Source organism: Vombatus ursinus, unplaced genomic scaffold (genome assembly GCF_900497805.2).
Source record: "Vombatus ursinus unplaced genomic scaffold, bare-nosed wombat genome assembly UNPS02014793.1, whole genome shotgun sequence".
NCBI classification, from domain to species: domain Eukaryota; kingdom Metazoa; phylum Chordata; class Mammalia; order Diprotodontia; family Vombatidae; genus Vombatus; species Vombatus ursinus.
The window spans coordinates 7,242,831-7,248,830 of record NW_020954571.1 but is presented as its reverse complement, the minus strand read 5'-3'; positions in this window follow the sequence as shown (position 1 = coordinate 7,248,830).

Here is a 6,000-nt window from a genome sequence, read left to right as displayed (position 1 = left end):
TGAAATTTTTTTTCTCTTCCCCTTTTTCGTTCTTTTTAAAAAATTCTTTATTACGAGGGATGGCTCTCTGAAAGGGGGAGGGGAAGAGATATAGAGGGAAATTTAGCAATATAAAAACAAAATATTTCAATGAAAGTCTATTAAAAAAAGAAACCGCATGAGGTATCAACCAAGAAGATTATTATTTCATCCCCTACCCCCAAGCCCTTCTCTCTTTCTAACTTTCCTATTATTGTTGGAGGCACCACCATCCTTTCAGTCACCCAGGTGTTATCCTCAACTTCTCTCTCTCTCTCTCTCTCTCTCTCCTCATCCCATATCCAACCAGTTCTCAAGTCCTAGCAATTCTACATTCACAATATCTCTTATATACACACCCCACTCTCTCCTGTTGCCAAGACCTGATAATTCTGCCTTTGTAACATATCTTGCATTCTCTAACTTCTCTCCAACCAAACTCCATTGACTCCCTAGAATGCTAGACCTAGAGTCAAGAAGACTGGAGTTCAAATTCAGCCTCAGATACTTACTAGCTAGGGGACTTTAAGTCATTTAACCACTTTGTGCCTCAGTTTCCTCAACTGTAAAATAGAAATAATAATAGCACCTACCTCCCAGGGTTGTTTTGAGGATCAAAGGTGATGATATTTGTAAAGTGCTTAGCACAATGCCTGGCTCATAGTGGGTGCTCTATAAATGTTAGCTATTATCATTACTATTATATACACTGTTAGACATTTAGTTTATGACTTTGGCCACATTTTCAGATATACTTTGTTGTAGTTCAATTGGAGTCAGTGCACCTAAGTTTGATTCCCAGTACAACCTTGGGTAAATCACTTAATTTTCTAAAATTGTAAAATGGGGAGGGGTGTGACCCAGATGATCTCAAAGGTCTCTTTCAGTTCTAGATCCTATGCACACAGCCCCAGATTGAAGCAAACATATTCTGTAATTAATTCCTGGGACTGGGCTCCCACACAGAGAGGCACCAAGGGACAGTCGCAAGTAGTTTCTTTCTATAGATTTTTTTAAAAAAATTTTTATTATTGCTCAGGTGCTTAACTGATTAGTGTTCTGCACCACCCCCCCAAAAAAAGTCATGTTCTGGAGCTCTCTAACTGCCTTTTAGAATTCCCCATCCTGCTTTTAGCTGACATTCTTCTTATTGACAAATAGGCTCCATCTTCCTCCTAGAGCTTGCTTTAAATTAAGATTTTGCTGATTTGTATAAATACTATGTTATAAAGTATTCATATTGTTTAGTAACTTTAGAAGCCTTCTCTCCCTCCATTCCCTATCCCCTGCCCCACCTCCTGGCACAGTTTCTTAGTAGGAAAATACATAAACCATGCCAGATGATGAACTTGGGGATTGTACATCCTGGTCCCATAGCCACTCAGCCTTTCTTTCTTTTCTTAACGTGATGGCTTTGCTCCCATATCCAGCTACACAGGGGAAAGCAGATTTGATCCATGTTGCACTAAGGATAGATGCAACATGGAGGCAAACTTTGCTTCAATGCAATTCAACAATTATTTAAGTGTCTACTGTGTACAAAATACTCTGCTAAGATGAATTAATGAAGAAACACATTAAGTATCTGTGTGCTATCTTAAGTGCTAAGGATACAAATACAAAAAGAAAGAGAGCCCCTACCTAAAAGGAGCTTAAAAAAGTGGTGACCAGGAAGAGACATTTTGTTCCACTGAGTCACAGGAATGGTGAATTGATTCAGAGTTTAGTCAATTGACATGTCCTTTCTAAAAGCAAGGGTAATATTGATTTAATCATTGTGCCTAAAGCAAGAAGTGGGAGTAAAGTGGGGGTGGGGAGCATATCTAGCAGCAGTCAGATGGTAAGACATCCTGAATGGATGGCTGGGTAGGATGGAAAGGGGAAACGTGGTCAAAGGTCTAGGGATCAACTAGCTCTAGTGGGCTAAGTGGGGCAAGTCCCCAGTAAAGACCACTGCCACCCAGGGCAAGAGTTCCAAAGATGAATGAATTTAACTTCCTTGGAGACCGGGGAAATGGATTCTGGAGAGCGCTAGTCCAGGTGGAAAGAAGCAGAAAAGTGTTGGCAAGCACGATGGCCTGGGTAACATATTCTTGTCCTCATGGAGATTACATAGTAGAGAAAGAACAGCTCTAGAGCCATAAAGAAAAATCTTGGGACCTGGTACAAGTGGTAGAGGAAAGGGGAAGAGACCTCAGGGGGAGACTCAAGGACCCATTGAGGGAGAAATCCCAGGGCTTGTTCTGTCAGCAGAGCAAACATTTTCTAAGGGTACTGCTGGGGTAGGGAGCAGGGTAAGGCCAAACCACAGAGGAACAAACCTGCAGTATAGGAAGACCCATGGGGCCCACATCAGCCAATGCTTTATTTACATACAGGCTGCTTTGGGTCACAACTGAGTCATGGTAAACTTCAGTTATACTAGGCTGAGAGACCTTGAGTAAATCACTTAAGAGGAGGCTTATATCCCAGCAGAGTCTAGCCCCAAACCCTCATGGCTCCCCACCCTTCACCCCCAAGGAGAAGGTGGAGGGGACTGTAGATAGTGGGTGGGAAACACAGCAGTGGGGAAAGGCTTGGTGGGAGGGGTTTTCCTCAGGCCCAGGATTCATCTGGAACAGGATAGTAATGGGGGAAGGGATCAGGTCAAGAAGCATACCAGTCATGCCTTATCGTGGAGCCAGAGGCTCACCCCCATGTCAGGCACTGTGGAGCAAATTCCTGGTTTCCCTACCCAAGTTATGGCTATTGAACCTACATAGATAGACATAATTTAGTAAGCACTTACTATGTGCCAGGCATTGTGCTTAATGCTAGGGGTACAAATGCAAACTAGAAAAATAATCTCTGTCCTCAAGGAGCTTCCCTTCTAATGGGGAAAAACAACACATGAAGTGGAGCTAGAAGGTGATAGGGGCAAGGATGTCTACTGACAATATGGTGTCAAGATAGCCTAGAAGTGGCATGGAGGGATGTTCAGGCAAAATAAAGATAAAACCCACCTATCAGTGCCCAGCTTTTCAGAGACAGAATCAAAGGTTCCAGTAAGAGGGGGATGAGAATGATGGCCAGATTCTAGGCATCATGATGTGGAGGTGGCCATAAAGTGGTGTACAAATCTGGTTCCTAGCAAACTAAAGCTCACCTATCAGAGACAAGTTTCCAGAGGCAGATAATTATGATACATAATAATAAGACCATGAGAAATATACAGACCAAAGTGCTATGGGAATAAGATCCAACAGGAAGGTCATTACTGACCAAAGGAATTTAGGCAAATGAAGGAGATTTAGACATGTGGAAAATTTCAGAGATGATTTTGTTCAATGGCCTTATCTTACAGATGAAGAAACAAAGGCCCAGAGAAGATAACAGTTTGCCCAAGATCATGCGAGTAGTATATGGCAGAGGTGAGATTTGAATCCAGGTTCTCTTAGTCTAAATCTAATGTTCTCTCCATGATACCATGCTGGGATGGAGAAGGGATTTCAGGCAGGCAATAGCATGAGCCTTTATCTATGAAATAACAGATCTTTTGAAGTATTATTGTTATTATCATGATTATCATTAGTCCTGTCATTATTATGTATTGCAGATTATATAGATGCTTCATGCCTCATGAATACTTTCTTCAAAAAGGGAATTGTTTGGATACCAGACATGGCAAGCACCAAAGAAAGAAACCATCGCAAAGGAAGAAATTGATGATGTTTTATCAGACAGGAAAGACTTCTTATGGACATGGGAATTATCCCTGAATCAGCTAACTCTACACAGCCAAATCACAGACTTCTTGGAGATAAGATCAGGATTTATAATAAAGAGAAAGAAAAGACAGTAATGAGAAAAAGATATGGTGTATATTTTAAGAAAATTTAACTCTGAATTGTTTAAACAAGTTATTGAAAATAAAAAATGGGAAACGGACAACAGAAAGACATCAACACTGATGTAACAATTTCATTCAGAAGTTATACTAATGTAAATTAATTGCTACAACCAAGAGAACAGAAAAGTCCAGAACGTGCCTTAGTCATCAAATATTTGACTTACTTGCTGAATAGACGGAGACAACTGCCAAAGGCAACAGCAGATTATAACATAAACTCAGCTATAAAAAATCTTATGAAGGACAATTATACGCAGTATTGTCTTGTAAAGCTGAGAGAAGCAATAGAGGGTAAAAAAAAGTCTAAATAAAGTTCAGCAAGATATCTAGTAAGCAAAGTCATTCCAAGGGCATTCAAGGATGAAAACATAATAGAAGATAGATGGAAAAGATTTGCAAAAATTATAACAACAAACTCTTTTCTCCATCAAGGATAATGGAACTATCACGGTCCCTGAGGTTCTCACTGAAGAGGTAGAAATATAACTAAAGAGAACAAAAATGAGAAAAGCATTCAGACTGGATCAAATATCTAGAGAGAAGATCCATGCTATGGAGGCAAAACAATTGTAAGGACATTGAGGGACTGCTGTACAAGATATATAAAAGAAAAGGCATGGGAAGAAAGGGCATGGAAAAAAAATCTCTGACCTTATTGATTCAAAAAAAGTAGACCAAAAAAAATACCCTTTAACAATTATGAGGGGCAGCTAGGTGGTTCAGTGGATAGTGCTTCAGCCTTGGAATTAGGAGGATCCAACCTCAGACACTTGACACTTAACTAGCTGTGTGACCTTGGGCAAGTCACTTAATCCCGATTGCCTAGCAAAAAAGAAAAAACAAAACAAAACAATTATGAACATATATATGTACTCTCTCATCTATACAGAATCTTTATAAATGTCTTCTACACAGGAATTAAGGGCAACCTCAATGAGGATATTAGTAGGGGAAGAGCAGGCTTTCATAAATAATATTAAACAGTGCAAAACACAACTATCTCACAACTGACTGAATGGTATAGAGAATATAAGATCCCATTTGGCTTGTTTGTTGATTACAAAAAATCATTCACCTAAGTTAAACAAAATGAACCTTACAGGCTCTTTATATATCCTATCCACATACTGTATCAAGATTATTCAAGGTTCCTTGAAAGATGTAACAACAGAAATGTCCTTGTTTAATGACTTTCTCATAATAAGGGAATAAAGAAGGGGGAGGGAATAAGTATTTCTATAGCACCTACTACGTGCAAGAAACTGTGCTACCATAAATATTATCTCATTTAATCCTCACAAAAACCCTAGGAGGTAGCTGCTGTTGTTATTCCCATTTTACACTTGAAGAAACTGAGACAAATAGAGATTAAGTGCCTTGCTTAGGGTCACACAGCTAGTAAGTGTCTGAAGTCGAATTTCAACTCAGGTCTTCCTAACTCCTGGCCCAGCATTATCCACTGCACCACATCTCAATAATAAATATCAAGGAGGGCATAAAAGAGGAGAGATGTTGTGCTCACCAAAAATATTTGCCACGTGATATACAACATGCTGTGCAGAGTCCAGGTCAAGGAGAAGTTTCCTGTGGATATCGAGGACCGGCAGATGCCCCTGTTTGTGGATGATATTGTCATGATCACATCAATTCCCAAGTCATTTCAGGGATTCCTAGAAGATTTCTGCAATCACTCAAAGGAATTTGGCCTATCTATCCACACAGGGAAGATCAAATGGATGAAGAATGTCTACTGTCTAGATTTCAACTTGCATCTAAATGGATAGTCTATAGAATTTGTCCAATAGAGGTCAGATTTGACCTCAAGAAGATGACTTGACTCCAGGCCCAGCACTCTGTCCACTGTGCCACCTAGCAGCTCCAGGTAGAGGAGATGTGGTTTCCTCAATTATCTGGGACAGATAATGAACATGGATGATGAGCTGGACCCAAAGTTCAAAAGGAGGAGAGCAGGCTAGATTGCTTTTGGGAAATGGCAAAGCAGATTTACTTACCCCAAGCTTCCCATAAAAGCCAAGGATCATTTTTTTTATAAAATTGTATTGGTATTGCTGTATGACAACAAGTCCTGGAAT